At 41.7% G+C, this 21,785-nt stretch overlaps 1 protein-coding gene across 4 annotated transcripts in view; it reads right to left on the reverse strand.

Annotated features, from left to right (window-relative positions):
• Positions 1 to 21,354, reverse strand: part of LOC140133441 (ubiquitin-conjugating enzyme E2 E2) — a 183,458-nt gene extending 162,104 nt beyond the window's left edge. Inside the window, exon 1 of one of the 4 annotated variants that reach the window (XM_072153635.1) lies at positions 21,120 to 21,354. The gene's annotated coding sequence lies outside the window, so the exon portion shown is untranslated. Of the gene's footprint in view, positions 1 to 10,268; positions 10,526 to 21,119 lie in introns of those variants that run through there. The other 3 variants (XM_072153636.1, XM_072153632.1, XM_072153633.1) reach the window with 3 other exon arrangements.
• Between the last annotated feature and the right edge of the window lie 431 nt (positions 21,355 to 21,785).

A 21,785-nucleotide genomic window follows, 5' to 3' on the forward strand; every position in this document is an offset into this window, starting at 1 on the left:
ATGTAATTGTTGTGTATGAGAGCCCATGAGAGATGGATGCAGACATAGGAAACACTTCACTCTTTTAGGCTCTTGGCACAAGACGGTGGTTGGTCTGTGAAAAGGGACTGTGTGCTGGCCAGATTTCCTGGACCAACCATAGTGATACATGTATCATACTGATACATGAACATGATAACACTGTGATGTACTATGGTCGGTCCGTGAATTCCGACCATCACGTGGTCTGCTTTTCACAGACCTACCACTATTATCACTATAATGGCAGGATGGAAATGGCATCACAAAATGGAATGAAAGTATACCTTAGCTTTATACTTTTAATGCATTATATTGCAGAAGTGATCAGTCCCCCTAGGGTTCAAACACCCTCAAGGGCCTGCAATAATAGTACCAAAAATGTTACTAAATAAATAAAAGTCAAAATAATCCCCTTTCCTTCAATACATAAACAAATAAAATTAGAAAAACTGTCCAATCTATCCTGCCGGAAACACCCAAAGAAGCCCTGAAGGCTCATCAGCATAACTGATGTTTTTAGGAAGGGAGGAGGCCATGGATAACAAGTATAAGGAGAATACCACAGCCACAATGCCTGGATCTATGAGTAAGTGTCCCTGGTATATTATGCTTTAATTTGATGCTAGATTTCTTTTAAATGGCTATATATTCCGGGTTCGGGAGGTTTCATCAGTATTTAACCCCTTAACAACCAGGTGTTTTTGGTTTTTTCATTTTCATTTTTCACTCCCCACCTTCAAAAATCCATAACTTTTTTATTTTTCAATGTAAGGACCTCTATGGGGGCTTGTTTTCTGCGTAACAAACTGCACTTCATAGTGATGGTATTAAATATTCCATGCCATGTACTGGGAAGCGAGAAAAAAAATTAGTAGTGGATGTAGTGAAATTGGTGAAAAAAAATGCATTTGCACGGTTTTCTTGTGGGCTTGGATTAAACCGCTTTCACTGAGCGCCCCAAATGACATGTCTACTTTATTCTTTAGGTCAGTGTGATCACATGTATACCAAATTTATATAAGGTTTTATAATGTTTTCATGCATACAAAAATGAAAACCTCTTCAATTTATCATGTAATGGCGCTAATAACTTTTTCGTACTTCAGTGAACAGAGCCCTCTATTTTGCGTTATGCGATTAAACACCGGGAATATTCCGCATTTAATTTTGATAGATCGGACAATTTGGGACGCAGTGATAGCTAACATGTTTATGATTTTTACTGTTTATTTATATCAGTTCTAGGGAAAGGGGGGGGTATCAGAATTTTTAGGGGTTTTTTTTTAGTATTTTTCAGACCCCCAAGGGTACTTTAAACCTTAGTTCAGTGATGGCAAACTTTTTAGAGAACGGGTGCCCAAATTTCAACCAAAACCTACTTATTCACCATCGAGTGCCAACTTGACAATTTAAACAGTAACTTATTGCTCGCTTTTGTTCCACAACAGTCAATCGTATCAGCCCCCTGAGGACACCAATACAGTTGAAAGCAGGAAGGCAAATTCATACATCATTGTAGCTTCTCTCTCTGTACAGGAAGAATCGTGGGGCCAGTAGTAGGACCTCCAAAAATATTGTGTCCCTGTTCACACCTTCTTACTCTTCTTGCAGTTCCAATCAGTCAAGGATATGACACTTTAAAAGAGTGCCAAGAGCTGCATCTCAGTTGTCTAGGACTGCAGGAAGATTTAAGTCCTCTGTCTGGTGAACTTTGTCCTGGGGCAACAGCCTGGGTGCCCACAGAAAGGGCTCCGAGTGCCACCTCTGGCACCCGTGCCATAGGTTCGCCATCACTGCCTTAGTTTGTCTGACTGATTCTACCATATACTGCCATACTACAGCCCATGAGCCCTCTCCAATCACCCGCAGCCCATGCGTGATGTACTTCTACGTCACGCATCGGTAAGGGGTTAAGACAATATTAAGACAATAATGACAAACCCTGTGAATACAATATGGGAGCATGTCCATTATATACCCTTATATTCCAAGGGTCAGGAGGATCCAATTTTCCTAGACCATCCTGACCATTGTCCTGGAGATCAGATGAATCACTGACAAAGTGTTACACACCTCTATCTCTGATAGAACAGAGCCCCTGTACTGCTCTGAGCAAGGTCTTTTAACCCTTTTCATGGTGTCAGTGCATGGGGCCAGGGAAAAAGGGCTGTTTGTGCAGCAGAACAGAGTTTGTTCATGTCTGTGAAAGGTTGTGGCCGGGCCACGAGTGGGCAAATGGTTGTGGCTGAGTGAATAAGTGTATTCAAGTGTATCTAAGCCATTTGTGAGCAAATAGTTGTGGATGAGCCACATGTGAGTGAATGGCTGTATCGAAGCCATGTGTGAGGTGCTTGTGTGTGACTGGTAGTCATCCAAAAGGAAAAATGTAAGGAGCGTCTTACAGTACATGTATGTGTCTACAGTGTGCATCTGTACCCTGTCTAGCATTGTAACCAGTGTCAGTAGAAGTATAAAATGTCAATAGGAAACATCCACAAAATGCCTTCTGCACCCAATCTACGCTCAGAAACTCAGGGATTCCTAAAGTGTTTGACAAAGCTGATTTACTACCTGACAAGCAAAACATCAAAGAGTTACAAAGTCATGACTACAGTATATGATGCTGCAAATGACTGTAATAAATGAGCAATCACAAGACAATGAGTCACTCAGCAGCCAGCGATCGGACAAAAGGCTGACAATAGCTGAATAGACATTCACGCAAACCTATGGCTTCAACACTAACAAGTGGATTATTTCTAATAACACTACAATTGTGGTAAAGTGGTTTTCTGAGCTTTTACAACAACGGTCAATAAAAGCTGGATGTGCCTAAAAGAAACAAAACATTAGATACTCATCAATCAAATAATAGCCCACCCTACAAGCGTCAATCACGACCACCATCAATTCACTGGTCCATGATCAAACCACTGCTGTAGCCTGACAAGGTCACAGCTATGTACAGCCAGATCTTACAAAATATCAAAACAAAATTCTTTCACCCCACAGCATCTCAATTTATAACAAGGATTTCAGTAACACAAATGTAGAAGGAATATTGCTACTAAATATTTCCTTTCACACCACCGTGCTGATGAATAGGTTTACTGGTAATAAAAAACACCAGCCGTCGTATGATGACATTCTCTAAATTGGCTCAGACAAAGTTTTTGAAATAAAGCAGAATGAGATAAGATTGTATACAGTGCTCTACCTGCAGGCAGCATGTTATAGAGCAGCGGGAGCTGAGCAGGTTGTGCTATCTGCATGCTGCATGTTATAGAGCAGTGGGAGCTGAGCAGGTTGTGCTATCTGCATGCTGCATGTTATAGAGCAGTGGGAGCTGAGCAGGTTGTGCTATCTGCATGCTGCATGTTATAGAGAAGTTGGAGCTGAGCAGGTTGTCCAATCTGCATGAAACACGGTACAGAGCAGTTAGAGCTGAGCAGGTTGTGCTATCTGCATGCTGCATGTTATAGAGAAGTTGGAGCTGAGCAGGATGTCCAATCTGCATGAAACATGGTACAGAGTAGTTAGAGTTGAGCAGGTTGTCCTACCTGCATGCAGCATGGTACATGGCTTGTGTGGATGATGCAGACAATGTAGGTTTTCATCCACATTACCAATCGCTTCAATACACCCAAATAGATGGACACATGTCCCTGTAGGACAAGAGAAACTATAAAAAGCAGCATGTACACAGCAAATGCCTCTCCTCCGCACTATAACGTACACTAGTTGTCATAGAGATGTAATCTATAAAGCCTGTTATCAGGTCAGTGATCAAAACCAAAGTAAGCAGCGTCTATGTGTACAGAGCCGGGAGATTTATGACAAGTGACGAGAGCAAAATTGCTCTAGTTGCTTATAGCAACCTATCAGAGCTCAGCTTCAATTTTGAAAACTGCTGTGAGAAAACTAAAGCTGAGCTCTGATTGGCTGCCATGAGAGACCAAAACAGTTTTTCAATCAGACACTTCCGATAAAACAAAGGTGTCCATTATAAAATCCACCTTCACCCACACAGTAAAGTCACAGACTGGGCAAAATGGAGTAGGGAAAATATACAGCAGCAAAAAAACAACCAAAAGTGTATTTCACCAAGCTCATAAACACGGCTGCGGTTTCCACGTCCTCGTGCATCAGCCAACTGACTGCGGTCCTAATTTTGGAGCATTTCCCATTTCTTTCAGTGTTTGTGGCTTGATCAGTCTTGTGTACAGTCATTGCCAATGACACAGAGGCCACAAACAGAGCACAGGTCTATTATTTGGGGCCTAGATATCCTGTAGGTTATCCCCTGACCCCCACTTAAAGGTTAAAATCCACATGCAAAACCTATAGTAATAATTGCAGTTTGCTCACAGCAATTACTGAGCAAATTTTCAGTCAGAAATGTCTGCAATAAATGTGAATACTCCGTTACAAAGACTAACCTCAGGGGTAATATAATTATATAATGAATTTGTAATAGGACACATCCCCAGAGGTTGTAATGATCATGGGGCCTACATTTTTTTTTTCTCTCCGTTGTCTGCTTACAGAGAACTGCCTGCATTAGATTATACTGTTCTACTGTTAATGAGATGTAAACCCCCCCCCCCCCCAAAAAAAAGAAAAACTTATACATATTCCTGTCCCAACCAGGTCCCACAACCCTTAGTCCCATAGGAGCAGAAGTGGTTAAAGAGGACCCGTCACCCATAAAAAAAAGCATATTCTGACAATTAATTATTCCATCAGGGCATACACTCACCGGCCACTTTATTAGGTACACCATGCTAGTAACGGGTTGGACCTCCTTTTGCCTTCAGAACTGCCTCAATTCTTCGTGGCATAGATTCAACAAGGTGCTGGAAGCATTCCTCAGAGATTTTGGTCCATATTGACATGATGGCATCACACAGTTGCCGCAGATTTGTCGGCTGCACATCCATGATGCAAATCTCCCGTTCCACCACATCCCAAAGATGCTCTATTGGATTGAGATCTGGTGACTGTGGAGGCCATTTGAGTACAGTGAACTCATTGTCATGTTCAAGTCTGAGATGATTCCAGCTTTATGACATGGCGCATTATCCTGCTGAAAGTAGCCATGAGATGTTGGGTACACTGTGGTCATAAAGGGATGGACATGGTCAGCAACAATACTCAGGTAGGCTGTGGCGTTGCAACGATGCTCAATTGGTACCAAGCGGCCCAAAGAGTGCCAAGAAAATATTCCCCACACCATGACACCACCACCACCAGCCTGAACCGTTGATACAAGGCAGGATGGATCCATGCTTTCATGTTGTTGACGCCAAATTCGGACCCTACCATCCGAATGTCGCAGCAGAAATCGAGACTCATCAGACCAGGCAACGTTTTTCCAATCTTCTACTGTCCAATTTCGATGAGCTTGTGCAAATTGTAGCCTCAGTTTCCTGTTCTTAGCTGAAAGGAGTGGCACCCGGTGTGGTCTTCTGCTGTTGCAGCCCATCTGCCTCAAAGTTCGACGTACTGTGCGTTCAGAGATGCTCTTCTGCCTACCTTGGTTGTAACGGGTGGCAATTTGAGTCACTGTTGCCTTTCTATCAGCTCGAACCAGTCTGCCCATTCTCCTCTGACCTCTGGCATCAACAAGGCATTTCCGCCCACAGAACTGCCGCTCACTGGATGTTTTTTCTTTTTCGGACCATTCTCTGTAAACCCTAGAGATGATTGTGTGTGAAAATCCCAGTAGATCAGCAGTTTCTGAAATACTCAGACCAGCCCTTCTGGCACCAACAACCATGCCACGTTCAAAGGCCTCAAATCACCTTTCTTCCCCATATTGATGCTCGGTTTGAACTGCAGGAGATTGTCTTGAAAATGTCTACATGTCTAAATGCACTGAGTTGCCGCCATGTGATTGGCTGATTAGAAATTAAGTGTTAACGAGCAGTTGGACAGGTGTACCTAATAAAGTGGCCGGTGAGTGTATGTCGTGATGTCATATGCATTGTACATGTGATGTCACACAGGAATGCTATTACCTGAACAATGAATAAACATGACATCACTGTTACCTATACTAAAAGTAAGTAGCTCCTAGCGCTACCCCATTTTTAGCAGTGATAAACTGCTTTCTTTATCGGACAGACGATAGGAAAGCCAAAGTATTAATAACAGGGGGGGACTAGGAGGTGGCGACTGCCGCATGAAGCTCAACATTCACCACCGGCCTATGGAGTGGACAGGGAGGTTCAGGGAAGAGGCAGCACCTGGGACCACCCCCTTATGAATACGTGGACCCCTTTATGAATACGCGGACTGCTTTGAGAGCAGCCTATTGTACTTAGCGGCAGTGTCTGCTAGATTTATCGGAGGGTTCCGATAAAGCCATCACTGCTAAAAATGGGCTTATTTTAGTATAGGTAACAGGTCTTCTTTAAGTGATGATGTCATATTCATTCATTGTGCAGGTAGTAGCTGTGTGACATCACATGTACAATGTACAGGCGGTCCCCTACTTAAGAACACTTAAGACTTGCATACGACCCCTAGTTACCTCTGGATATTGGTAATTTATTGTGCTTTAGTCCTAGACTACAATGATCAGCTATAACAGTTATCACAGGTGTCTGTAATGAAGCTTTAGTGTTAATCCTGATTCTTATGACAACCCAACATTTTTAAAATCCATTTGTCACAGAGACCAAAAAAGTTCTGGCTGGGATTACAATGATAAAATATACTGTACCGACTTACATACAAACTCGACTTAAGAACCAACCTACAGACCCTATCTTGTATGTAACCCAAGGACTGCCTGTAATTGATATCGCGACATATGCCCTGTTGGGATAATTAAATGTCAGAACATCTAATATAACAAAGAGAAATTAACTACTTATACATCTCATAGCCACTTCCATATTAGCAAAAAAGGCACAAAGCTCCACATGCCCTAATATACACAAAGTGAAAACGCTATACAGATCGCTATATTCCTGCGGATATATTCCTGCCATAGAAACTTACAGCACAGTATCATTATTATGGAGCAGCAGAGTGCATGTTGACTTGGGCATTAAGAGGTGCCAACTTCCAGATGATTCTTGCCAAACGAGATGGACTTCAAAAGGAGGGTGTTATACAAATTTGCCTCAAAGCAAAAATATCTCAGAATGTGGCTATGTTTTGTAAGCATTAGTAGAAAGATCAGGGATAAAAGGTTATTCCCATCTTATAACGTGATAGCATATTGCTATTATGCCATAATTTTAAGAGAAACATATTAAGCACAGAGAAAGTCAGGAACAGCCAAGGTCAATTGGTCAAAATTGAGAAAATCTACTATGCTACACTGGTACTGTAAATAACTGATAAATAGATGAAGCTTCCACGGGATCTTTTATTCCTCCGCAATGATATCCTCTGAGGACATATACGTGGAATAGCTTAGCAATCGGGTTGAACACTGGCACCACATTGTAGCACAGTGTATATAGAAGATAAGATAATCACATAAGATAATCCTTTACTAGCCCCACGTGGGGAAATTCACATATATATCGTTCAAAGGTATAGGGCAGTGATGGCAAACCTTTTAGAGACCGAGTGCCCAAACTACAACAAAGACCCACTTATTTATCGCAAAGTGCCAACACAGAAATTTAATTTGTGATTTATACTCCCTTCTCTGTCACAGCTTTCATTGATACCAGCACTCTGAGGACAGCAATAAAGCAGAAAATAGTCCCAGGTACAGCTGTCACTTAGCTCTGTGCAGAGCAAGTCCTGGTCTGTCTGGGACTGCAGGAAGATACCTGGAGTCATCTCTGGTGATGGCCTGAATGCCCACAGAAAGGGCTCTGAGTGCCACCTCTGGCACCGGTGCCATAGGTTAGCCATCACTGGTATAGGGTCTCTAAATAGACTGGGAGTTAATGGACAGCTGCCTAGCAATTTGGATGGTTCATCCTGGAAAAAAGGTCCTACAGGGTTTGTTCGTGTCCTGTGAGCCAGACACGATGAGACCCACTCATGCACCGATCGCATGAGCAGCAATTCAATCAGGTATAGAACCTGCTCTATCTTTTGCATCTCGGGCTCATGCACAGAACTTTGAAATCACATACCTGATCTGGAACCCCTTACCCTGAATCCAGCCTGATTCAGAACCCTAAAGATGGACTCTGGTCCCAGTTTCCGAGCCTAGATCCTGTTCCTGAGCTTGTATCCAGATTCTGAGCCTGTTCCAGGATACTCATAACTCTGCATATGTATCTGCTTTTATAGAATATCTATTTATTTGAAAACCTGCCACAGGTAAGGGTTCTTATAGCTCACAAACCAAGATCTGCTGATGTATACAAGCTGTTTACTCTCACACTCACTTCTGAACCTGAGCAGATTTTTTGGAGTGGCTACACGATCACACTTAGACAAATGATATCACAAGCTGGTCCAGACCATCTGATCCGTCACATGATTATGTTAAATAGCAAATGATCTCTAAAAATGACACACGAACATTTCGTTTTTCCTGTTCCCATAGACTTCTAGGGGAAGTCACAGGCCACAAAACACAAACAGGAACAGGGCATATGCTTGGTTTTCTACAGCCTCCACAAAGAACACATTCAATGTAAATTACATACAGATCTAAAAATGTATATGGGAAACGTTTGATCCTGACACCCATTTCTATAGGGGGAAGGGAATAAGAGCTACTGAAATAGTACTGTACAGAGATCTCCCAGGGAGAAAGAGACCCGCAGCCAGGAGAACATGAGATCATATATCCATATGTAAAAAACTAGAATCATAGGAGTTCTGCATTATCTCCAATCCTAATGAAGCAGGAAGATCAGGCTCAATGTACACAAACTGGCAGATAAATGGCAATATACAATACAATACATTTGGCAACCATGAACTCATCGTTCATGTTCTAGAACTAGACTGAAGAGAACCTAAAACACAGTTATGTGCAAAAATATCCAACGAGACATTGATGGATCTCAGTGCGAGCCAATGACAATGCCCTCATCATGGTACAGCGCATCCCCACACATCTGTATATAGCTCTGTGCTGCCACTCTAGGCTCCAGAGGGCCACAACTCCCATCGCCTCTCGGGCACTCACCAAACACACTGCAAGTGGTTGCTGTCGACTCAACATTTGCGCATCCTCAGCTATGAACCTAGCATGCACAGGAAATTCTCGCCTCTCCGGGCAATGCGCGAGTTAGCCATGCGTGTTACACATTGCATTTTTTTGCTGCATTTAAAACGAATTAATAAACACATGTATATTGAAGGGTTCAGAATGAGTTTTATAATCCACATCATCTGAATGCAATTGTGTTTTCCACCAGGCCAAAACGCACTCCTGCACCCTGCAGTCATCAAATTGTTTCATGCAAGACGCATGTGTCACAAAGCAAAGAGCCATCCCAAAACGCAGCGCGCCACAATTAGAAGTGAAAGTGTGTTTTCAAAACGCAAAACAAAAACCCAACAAAGAAAAAGAGGGGTGAAACAGCATGCATTTAAACGTGTGAATGCAGCCTCATGCTGAAGAAGGAGGGATTGTGTTCTGCTTCTAGGATAAATGTGAGGGGAAGAGTAGTAAAAACCAATAAAAACTCAAAGATGAGAATAATAATAGCACCCAATTATTCTTTATTATACTTTCATAATTAGCCCATGTCCTATATAATTAATATATGTGTGTGTGTGTGTAAGAGACATGAATAAAACACAGTGGATGACCACTATTCAGCAGATGCCCAACTAAAACTAGAAAAGCCCCGTCTCCTCTAGACAAGAAGGCACTGCTTAAAAAAGTAACACCTGTGTAACACCAATCTTTTTTCTTTTTTCATGTATATCAGAGACAAAACGCATTGTAGTCTAAATGTTTCTATGGAAATGTACTGACTAATTCTGCATGAATTGATCCTTATATATGTTTTCTTTTTGTTGGATACAAATAAAAAATTATATATAAAAAAAAAAAAAAAAAAAAAAAAGTAACACCTGTGCTGATATCTATAGCAACAATGCAAATGAATCCATATACAAGTCAATAAGTAAATTCATTGATCTGTGGGAATTGAGTAATAGAAAAAATGAATAAATTATTAGAAGTTTATAGTCAACCAATAGAATAGAGAGATGAATGCGGAGGATGCAGGGATCCCCGTGTACCCAGCAGGTGACGGTAGAGCAGATAGCGGCTGATGTGGGATGTGATCTCCTGCACTAGATACCTGGAGCAGCTGATGTTCGCAGAGCTGGAGCAGTGTTGCCGGCAGTAATGGAAACTTTCCCCGTCACTGCACAGTGTGATGCGGCCACTAGGACGCCGTCTCCCCGCCTCATTCACTGCACAATGTCCGGAATAGGTCGGGACAGAACTCCGAGGCAGCCCCGGCTGGTGGCTGGAGCTCTGCTACTACTGTATCTCCGCTAGTGTCTGACAATGCCCCTACTGTGACGTCACTGGAGACAGGAGCCGGGAAGGATCAAAGTACCACAGACGCGTTTCAAAGGCTGGACGGCTTCCTAGCTCAGGGACTAACCAGAGCCCCGCTCAGGACGTTCCCTATATCTGTTTAACCTGTCCAGTGCTGGACGAAGCAGAGCCCTTGAGTCAAATACAGTGGGGCTATTTGTAGTTATACTAGTAATAAGTATAGTAATTAATACTGGATAATAGAAAGCTGATGCTTGAAAAATCAGGGTCTAATAATATATAGAAGTGTGTGTGAGTTGCAGTTATATAATCTTACAAACCTCCAAGAAAGTAACAACTACAAATTGTGCATGTAAGTAGAAATAAATAAACGCACAATTCATTCAGAAAAACCTATTCGAGACACATTTGTTTATATCAAAACATAAGTAAAACGCACGTATAAAAAGCTATTTTTCACTATTTAATCCTTGTGGAATAAGAGGATCTATCATCTCTATCAGGTGCTACAGGTATTTAGTTTAGAAAGTAACAGGATATCACATCGATCACATAGTTCCCACTATCATCATCATCCGCTTGCTCTTTTAAGTCAGCTTATAGATATGTTCATATTCCCTTCATCTATCTATTCATTTATTCAAATGGTTGACTATACATTTAGAATAATCATTTATTTATTAATGGTGTCCCTTACTTTGCTACAGATCAATTTATTAAATTTACTTATGGATACATTTGTATTGCTGCTATAAATATCAGCACAGTTGTTACTTATGGCTTTTAATATAATTTTCTTTATTAACATTTTTCACAGAAAAGAAAAAAAAAACAATCCATAAAACTTTATACAAAAAAATTAGATGTTTAAAATCTCATCATACGCAAAATATATACAGCAACTCTAAAGCCACGAGACCCCAACCCCTGGACGGCCTAGAAAAAAAAATCCACTGTCCCAACTTCCAGCAATCTCTCAATCCCATACTTTGATATCTTCAATGATGCATCCCATTTCATCAATAGTTGGTTCTCCTTTCTCATACAAGTTGACCTGTTCCAACATGTTTTCCAATTCTAGCATACTTGGGACAGCATGTTGGATAAAGGTTTCTCTGTGCCACTGTATCCTTAATTGTACCCAATTGTACTACCCAAAATAGCCCTTTCAACTGGAGATGTAGTTCAGACATAGGTGAAAAACCATACAGATCTCATCCAAAGATCTTTATGTTGAAACCCATGGAATTCTCTAATGTTAAGATTGTTCCATAAAGGTGGGAAGATGCTAAAGCTGACATTCTCAGTTTTACAAAATTTTGCCTCAAATAAAATACAAAAAAAATTAGGCACAGCAAGGACAACCTAAGACTGAAGAGGAAAGTTTTCCTAATTCTTACCTGTTTCCTCCCCCAAATCCACTGATTGGTCACAGCTTCCCATGCTCTGAAAAACTTACCATTTCTCCAGACAGGATTGATGAAGATGTAGAGCTGATCTAGGGGAGGAGCACTTAATTTACTATTGTAATTCTGTCAGCCTCCGATAAAAGAAGCCTAGACCAAGCACTAATTTTAGCTGATATTTCAGTCAGCAAAGGCCTCAGATTTAACTCTGTGAAGTTTCAAACATCAGCTCCAACTTTACACCCCAAATATTCAAACCCCTATTTGGAGTGTAATACAGTTATTTCCCCTATCATTTTTTTTAAATGACCTATCCAGGTATAATCCAGTGTGGAATTTTTCCAGTTGATTTCCAAACCAGATACCTTTCCAACCAACTCCAACACTTTCATTGCCTTGAGTAACAAGATCTTAGAGTCAGCCAACAAAAAAATGCTGTCCGCACATTGCAGATGTTTGGCACCCACTTCCCTCATCTAAGCTCATTGATCTCATTGCTCATCCAAATAGCAAAAGACAAGAGATTAATAAATAGAATGAACAGGAGGAAGGAGGGGCCATTCCATCCTAATAGCATGGGACAGCTTAAAAAACTCTGTAATGTCAGGGTTTCAGATAAATATGCTGACATATGAGTGTCAGAGAACAGGCACAGGATCGCATACAAGCCCAGGAAAAGGGCACAGATTTGGGATTCCAGTTTAGGTTGGGGTTCTAGGTTACTGGTTCAGGCAGGAAAAAGGATTCCACATCAGGGTTCTGGAATAAGCAGGGGCTCCAGATGAAGTCAGGATATAGGATCCGGTTCAGACTGGGGTTCAAGGCATCGACACAGGCTGGATGCCAGTTCAGTTACAAGTTCAATGTTTCAGATCCAGCAATAAAAACAAACAGTAGTTCTACTGGCCGCAAGAGAAAGTATAACTCCTGGATACTGCCCCCAGCAGCTGACGAACCCCTTATATCATTCAACACAGGGCTCCAGAATGAAACCACCCGACTTTGCAGGGATCAAATACTGCAGTAGACACAGTTGTTAAATCAGCACAGTTGTTAAATACATAAACTTTATACAACAAATGAAATTGAGGCTGAAGCCCATATGTTCCATTACCCACCAAAGGAAGGCCCATTCTACCCTGTCAAATGCCGTTGTGGCATCCAAAGACAGGATGCTGCAAGAAACCCCCGCACTCCCGAGCTTGCTGCATGATTACATATAGCCTGCACAGGTTACAGAAATTGGCCTGTTCTACCTCATCTTCCCTTAAATCCTTATTTTCCTTTGGAATTAGTGCAATGCCAGCATGTAACATGTGATCCGGAAGCCCCCCCCTTTACTATTTTCAAAAAACCTTGCGCCTTGTCATCTTAACTCATCCACCCTCCAGCTAAATTTCTTTTTCTGTCTACAGATCCTTCTGAACAGAATGACTCTAATATATGCATTTAGTGTATCCCACATGACATCCACTTTTGCTGACCACTTATTCATTTCCCCAAAAAAACTATTTCAGCACCAATATCACCCAATGATTGGAAGACAGAAAACCAGTGGGGAATCACCCGTGACACAGTCGAGCAGAGTGGCCCAAGACCAGCAGCAGCTCATAGTTCATGATTTAAACATTTCCCTGCATAGAATCATTGCCCAATGCCACATCTATACTAGGCATTCCATTTAAGTGTTTTGTTAAAACAGGAGTACATTTATCCTTGAATTGTCTTCGGTTTAACAACAGAACTTATACAAGTAGGGAAAAGCAATTTCTTTCCTGTGTACCAGGATATCCCACTTATCTGCCTATTGTTGGATCCACAACTTGTCTAGAGTTTAGAGTCAAGCATTCCGATTTGCATGGTCCCGCTTTGGGATCCATCTCAGCATCAATAATTATTTTACACACACTTTTCCTTCCCTTTCAATATGAACTCAAATAAAATAATCAGGTTATTCCTGCAAGAAGGAAAACAGATCAAAAGAGATCAAAGTACACTTACATCCAGCAATACACCAGTAAAGTTAATACATTATTTGGAGAACAAATATAATTCCCTTTTAAGTCATAAGACTCAATGGCAAATGTGATAACAGTCAATTTACTCCTGCAACAAAGAAGGTGAACACAAACATTTAAAGTGGAGGGGTCTGCTATGGTGATAGTGGTCAGTGGTCAGACACGGAACATAGTTAATATCTGAAGGTTTTTTACCTCCCCTCTATTCCCCAAAATCAGTAACACGTAAAGGAAATTACCCACAAAAACTACAAAAACCACTACTAAAAAATAAAAGAACCTACAAATACTCACCTATGCTCCTCTTCATCTTGATCCTGGCACTGTCTGTTGCTAGTCTTGAAACACCTGGATCACCTTGAAAACAAACTTATAATTAGCAGCACAGAGCGTGGAGACAAGATGTCCGGCGCTCCGTCCTGCAAATTATGAACGCCCCCACACCTCCCATTTGAAAAGCAAGGTGACGTCACGCAACAGGTGACATCACCTCTCTCTCCGAGAATGGGAACACTGGACATCTTGTCCCCCATGCTCCGTCCTGATAATCATAAGTTTGTTCTCTAGGTGATCCTGGTGTGTCAAGATTAGTGATGGACAGCGCCAGGATCAAGATTAAGAGGAGCGGAGGTGAGCATTTGTAGATTCTTTTATGTTTTTGCTATGGTTTATTTCCTTTAAAGATAGCAAGGATCAGTTCAGGTCCCAATGTAGCAAATGGGTAATGCAGATGCAGTACTTACTGACATGAAAATGCAGATAGTGAGCTCCTGGCCTTTATCATGGAGGAGGACAAGTTCAGCAGCCAGCATCGGCACAGAGGAACAGAGAAGAGCCTGCTATGCCACTCACGTTCCAACCTGATGTGACCATTGTCCTACTTATGTTTTTTTAAGCAGTGTCTTTTTGTCTGGTAAAATTTTTTTGGGCTTTCCGACAACTGGTGGAAATAAGTGGAAAGAGAGGAAAGAAATCCTTAGGAAATATTGAAAAACACTAGTAGAGATTAAATCTTTGTGGGAAACTGTCTCACTAAATATTTAGTTTGATACTGTATCAAATGATTCTGTAGTATACAAAACCCTTGCCAGTCATGTGGAGGATGCAACGATTATTAAAGAATCTGACAATATTTTTCCACATCATTTCCAACATTTAAAGATCATCCAAAAATCAAATGTCTGGCATTGAGCATTATTAAAATCAAGTAATAGAAAAATATAGAAAGAGATAATGAGAGACTTAGCCCCACATGACAAGGAGGAATATGTAGGTTCCATTTCGGAATCAAATGAATTAGTAGAAGACAACAAAAGCTAATTTCAGACTTTGGCCAATCTGGCACATCCGCAAAGTAGATTGGTATCATGACAAAAACCCCAATTCTTTATTTAGCCACATTAAAAACAACACCAAAAATACTGTGTATACATGTTTTTACCATAAACCTACACCAAACTCTTTAAAAACATTTAGGAACTCTTTAATATGTTAGGAACCCAATACCTAATTGGGGTACACAGAGAGCTTGTCTTGCCACGATTCAAGAGATGACTATGATGTTATGATCCTGGCAAAGGCGGGGACCATATATCCACCAGGGTAGGATATGTCCTGGAACACTATCCCTCTATTTCCCAAAATGGTTCCTGCCCTAACAAGGGTAGTCCTAGGACTGTCCCTTGTTGCTAATGCTTCCCTGGCGAGTTTCATCCATTTTAGAAATCACCAGAGGGCTGCAGGCAACATCACTATAGTGGCCGAAGCCCACCAAATAACGTCAAGTCTGTGGCACCGCCACTTCTGTTTGCGTCATGTAAAGGGGAGGACCCAGGTCCATTTAAACACCTTTACCCACAAACAAGGGTGCTCAATGATTTGTCCTGCTGCCAGAACTTGCTTAGCACATCACTGCCAATGTAGTGCTGTGGCCTGAAGGCCTCTGATCATTCTTAAAGTTGATGAAATGCAGGGAACCAAGGAAGGTGTGGGCGTTAGTAATAAGAAGCTGTGGGCGTTACAATAAGTTGTAAGGATCTGAGCCAATTTGGGGACATTGAAGGATGGTGTTCCAGAGAATGCCCACCTTGGATACAAGGTCTTTGCCAGGACCATCACCTGAATCATGGCAACTCCGATAATTCCCATCATTATTTACACAACATGCACCAGGAATTAGTTATTGGATCCCTAACATGCCAAATTAGTTTTTAAAGAGATTGTGTTTGTTGGTTGGTGTAGGTTTATGGTATAGTACACTGTATTTTTAGTCACATTACCACTCTACTTTGCCACTATGTCATTTGTTGATTTGGAGTGTGCCGTTGTGACACTAGTTATTTCTGAGCTTTGTCTGATATTCTTTGGACAAACTGAAAGTAAAAAAACAAAAACTAACTATCACACTTTACACATCTCACAGCCACTTCCCCATTTTCATAAAAGGTCTTTCAGAAAAGAAACACATTGGGGCAGATTTACTTACCCGGTCCATTCGCGATCCAGCAGCGCGTTCTCTGTGGTGGATTCGGGTCCGGCCGGGATTCATCAAAGCAGTTCCTCCGCCGTCCACCAGGTGGCGCTGCTGCGCTGAAGTCCGCTGGAATGCCTCGAAATACACCGGCCTATCCTGGATGAAGGTGAGTGAAATTTTCGCGACACAATTTTTTTTTTAAATGCGGCGGTTTTTCCGAATACGTCGGGTTTTCGTTCGGCCACGCCCCCCGATTTCTGTCGCGCACATGCCAGCGCCGATGCGCCACAATTCGATCGCGTGCGCCAAAAACCCAGGGCAATTCAGGTACAATCGGCGCAAATCGGAAATATTCGGGTAACGCGTAGAGAAAACGCGAATCAGGCCCTTAGTAAATGACCCCCATTGTCTATTGTAAGAAATGATAGTGTTATTAACGTGTTTAATTTAAAAATGTATTTTCCAAAATGAAATTTCTCTTCCTACTTGTAGGAACACAGCGCTGCCTGCTATAATAAACATAAAAAGTAAAAATGTTTCCACTATAGCAGTGGGATGGTGATAACAATGGCTGGAGATGGTATCTTCCCTGCAGAATACAGACCGCTAGATTCCTGCAGACTGTCTGCCATGGAATTTTACAGCATAGTATAATTATTATGGATCAACAGAATACATGCTAACTTTGGCATCAAAGCTTTGGAAATTCGAATTTCAGCAAAAAGTTATTATTTTGCAATAACACAAATCAAAAACTCATATTATATAGATTAATTACAAACAAAGTGAACTTTTTCAAATGTTTACTTATATTAATGTTGATTATTATGGCTTACAGCCAAGGAAAACCCAAAATTAGAACAATTAACCCAAACACCTGCAAAGACATCCTAAAGTCCCTTAGTCTAGTTCAATAGGCGACACAATCATGGGGAAGACTGCTGACTGACAGATGTCCAGAAGGCACTCACTCCACAAGGAGGGCAAGCCACAAAATGTTGCTGCCAAGAAGCTGGCTAATCACAGAGCTTTATCAAAGCACATTAATGCTATATTAATGAAAAGTTTGTGGAAGGAAAGCCTTGGTAGGATTGTTAAATGGCCAATCAAAAATTTGGGGGAGATTCACAAGGAGTGAACTGCTGCCGGAGTCAGTGCTTTAAGAGCCACAACACACACAGACATTTACAGGACATTGGCTGCAAGTGTTTCATTACATCTGTTAAATCCTCCAGAACGCCAGAAGCATCTTACCAGGAGAAAAATACTTGAACTTGCTCAGTGGTCCAAGGTGTTGTTTTCGGATAAAAGTAAATTTTGCATTTCATTTGGAAATCAAGGTCCCAGAGTTTGGAGAAAGTTTGGAGAAGTCACAATCCAAGCTGTTTTGAGGAGCCGTTTATTCTGCTGGTGTAGGTCCACCGTGTTTCACCAAGAACAAAATCAGCACAACCGTCTACCAGGACATTTTTTTTTTTTTAAGATGGAATTTTCATTTTCCAGCAGGACTTGGCACCAGTCCGCACAGCCAAAAGTACCAATGCCTGGTTTAATAACCCCAGTTCCACTGTGCTCAATTGGCCAGCCATCTTGCCCGAGCTTAACCCTTAAAGAATATATGGGGTATTGTCAAGAGGAAGATGAAACACCAGATCCAACAATGCAGACAAGTTTAAGGCTGCTATTAAAGTTTAACTTGTCGGGAGATACGCGCGGAGCGGTGCGAACAAAATAGCATGTGAAGAACAATATATATGTGTGTAAAGAACACATTGCAGATGTTTCCATACATCTGCAATGTCTTCTGCACACATATATATTGTTCTTCACATGCTATTTTGTTCGCACCGCTCCGCGCGTATCTCCCGACAAGTAAGCAGATGTGCCGAACATCTGTAATCTATTCTGCACTGTGTTCTGCACTGTGTTTTTATCTTAAATGATCCTGTGGTCACTGTGTTCACTGTGTTCACTGGTTTTATTCTATTCTTCACTGTTCTTCACATCTGCTAAATTGTCGGGAGATAATATACGCGCGGAACAGTGAAGAATAGATCGCAGATGTTTGCAAATTATCAGAAGACATTATTTTTCAATTAAATAACACATTTTAATCCCAAATCATGGTCCCTTTGAAAACTGCTCGAGTCTCCCATTGAAACGCGCGTCAAAAATGCGCCGAAAACGCAAAAACAACGCTAACAACACGCGCGTGAAAAACGCAAAAACGCAAATTACTCCAAGGAAAAATGGAACAAAAACGCAGCCAAAACGTCAGTTTTTCACGCATTGCACCCGCACGTGAAACGCAACGCTAGTGTGCAAGAGGCCTTATAGTTCACAAACCAAAATCAGGTAATGTATACAAGCTATTCACTTTTGATCCTAAGCGGATTTTCTTAAGCGACTGCACAATCACACTTAGGCTACCTGCCATTTCCAGCACCAAAATGATGGATTCGTGGTCCCTATGACATCAGTGTGTAATATTTTTCTCAGCTGTATATGTCAATCATCCATATTGCCATCGGTTTTTTGCAGACTGGCCAATGCTGCCAGATTATGTTGCTACCTTTCCCTGTCCACTGGAAGAGTAACAGGACTGTGTTAAATAGCAACTTATCTGCAACTTGCGTGTCAGCTGTGTTTCTCATGTTCCAATACACATCTATGTTAAGTAGTGATGAACAGGCTGAATCCGAATTTAATGGATTTGGCACCAATGATCCCCGAAGTTAAACAGAAGCTGCTGTTCGTGTTTGTCTGTAGAAAAAAGCAGCAACCTGGTTCATTGACTGCTAAGCAGCTAATCAACCAGCTTGCAGCCCCTATGGAACCTTAGGCATGTGCTCCGTGGGCCAGGTGAGACTCTGCTGTATTAGATATCTAGAAAGAGGTTGCTGTTCATTATAGCGTTAATACTCCTCAAATACCAATTGCCCTTTTCATAAAACTTGGAGAGAATATGCTGAGTTATTGGAAACAGGTGGAAATCTAAAATAATTTCCCTTTTTAGGGCACTATGAAGAACTGCATAAAGCTACTGATACGTAAACATTACTGTAGGTCCTATGGATTAAGGTGGGTATGGTGCTGGAGCTGGTGTAGGATGTCTCCTCTCCAGCTTCTTCATTCAGTTAGTGTATTGTCTTCAGCACCATTTTCAGCCTAGCCATGGGGAAACAGCAGCAGACAGTGCTGTTACTTATCTGTCTGGGTGAAAAAAAAATACACTGCCCAGAAACTTTGAGCTGAGATCCAGGAACAAACGGATGAGTGTTTATTGCCGCTGAACCTTAGAAGAAGATGTTGTGAGACAGCTTTGAGCTGTGCCAATTTAACACACATCCCTTGCCCTCTGCATTTGCTGAACCTGCCGGAGAACCCCTTACCTCTCATATGCGATGTGCCAACTAGGTGGAATTCTACTTTGTCATCTGCTAGAAATGGTGTGTGAGCAACAGCAAGCAATTGTTAAATTCCAGCTCTAGAACGCCCAAGGTGAGTCGAGGAATTGAGCAAGGGTTCATGTTCAGGCTCAAGTTCATGCCATAGTCCTGGTCCCGAACCAAAATGTTTCCTGATATTCGAACAAACCCAAATTTTGCTCAAGAAAAAAAGCTGAAAACACGGCCATGGTAAAGGCCATGGCTTTATTGAAATAAATGTGTCATCAGTTGGATAGCACACAGACAAAAAAAAAAGTTTGTGTGAAAGAAACTATATTTGTGGTACATGCAGGATTCTCTCTTTTTGTTTTCCTTAGTTTTAGTGAAGGTTTGATTCTCTATTTCAACAAGTTTCTGATTTATGGAGCCTAAAGTCCTTTGCACACAAGGGATGTATATCCAGCCACAAATATACATTCCCAAAGACGCCCGGCCTCAGTATGGTGAGCACACACCTGTGCCACCGCACCATTGCCAGGATAAAGATAGAGCATGCTAGTATGGCTAAGCGTCACTATAGAGAGGGGAGGGTTAGGCAGCGCTCATGCTTCCGCCTCTCCAGTTAAATGTATGCTACACCCGGGTCCTGGCCTTAGAGTAGCACACCTTCATGTGCATGTAGCATTACTCCAAGGATGCTCCAAGGTTTGCATGGATACAACCTATATAGGCCTTCAAAAAGAGACATGGGGGATCCAGGGGCAAAGATACTGGTTCCTTATATAATACTGTGTAGATAGATAATATATATGAAGTGCATTATCCTGCATCACATTTGTACAGGGGGAAGGGTATAAGAGATGCTGTCATAGTAGTGTATAGAGATCTCCCAGGGAGAAAGTAACCCCCAGCCAGGAGAACATGAGATCATATATCCATCTGTACAAGAAGAGAATAATCCGAATTCTGAAGCATCACTGACACCTCCGATACTTATAAAGGTAGATGTGTGTTACTGGAATGACAGATTTCCACTAGACAAAAAGACACTGCTCAAAAAAGTAACACCTGTGCTGATATTTATAGCAACAAAGCAAATGTATCAATTTATAAATCAATGAATACATAAAATAAATAATTGATCTGTAGGAATTGAGTAATGGATAAAATGAATAAATTACTAGAAATGTATAGACATGCAATTATTAATAAATGAATAAATGGATGCATGAATGGTTCTGTATGTGTATATACAGGGAAAGAGATGAATGCGGAGGATGCAGGGATCCCCGTGTACCCAGCAGGTGACGGTAGTGCAGATAGCGGCTGATGTGGGATGTGATCTCCTGCACTAGATACCTGGAGCAGCTGATGTTCGTAGAGCTGGAGCAGTGTTGCCGGCAGTAATGGAAACTTTCCCCGTCACTGCACAGTGTGATGCGGCCACTAGGACGCCGTCTCCCCGCCTCATTCACTGCACAATGTCCGGAATAGGTCGGGACAGAACTCCGAGGCAGCCCCGGCTGGTGGCTGGAGCTCTGCTACTACTGTATCTCCGCTAGTGTCTGACAATGCCCCTACTGTGACGTCACTGGAGACAGGAGCCGGGAAGGATCAAAGTACCACAGACGCGTTTCAAAGGCTGGACGGCTTCCTAGCTCAGGGACTAACCAGAACCCCGCTCAGGACGTTCCCTATATCTGTTCTGTGCTCTCCAGTTTAACCTGTCCAGTGCTGGACTAAGCGGAGCACTTGAATCAAATACAGTGTGTGTATGTATATTACACTTTTTATGACTCCCTTTGACATACCTTTCAACAAAAAATGTTTGTGCCATAGAACACACACCTTGCCTATTGCCCCACCATTCAGCATAGTATACTATTAACCTTAGTGGCTCTCCACATATAATAACAGTATAATGCCCCGTTTTTGTGGCCAGCCTTGCTATGGACCCATATAACATCCCTCTTCATTTTATCCCCCTTTCTGTGGCCTCTCACACTTATATAACCTTATATGTGG

This window comes from Engystomops pustulosus, chromosome 5 (genome assembly GCF_040894005.1).
Source record: "Engystomops pustulosus chromosome 5, aEngPut4.maternal, whole genome shotgun sequence".
NCBI classification, from domain to species: domain Eukaryota; kingdom Metazoa; phylum Chordata; class Amphibia; order Anura; family Leptodactylidae; genus Engystomops; species Engystomops pustulosus.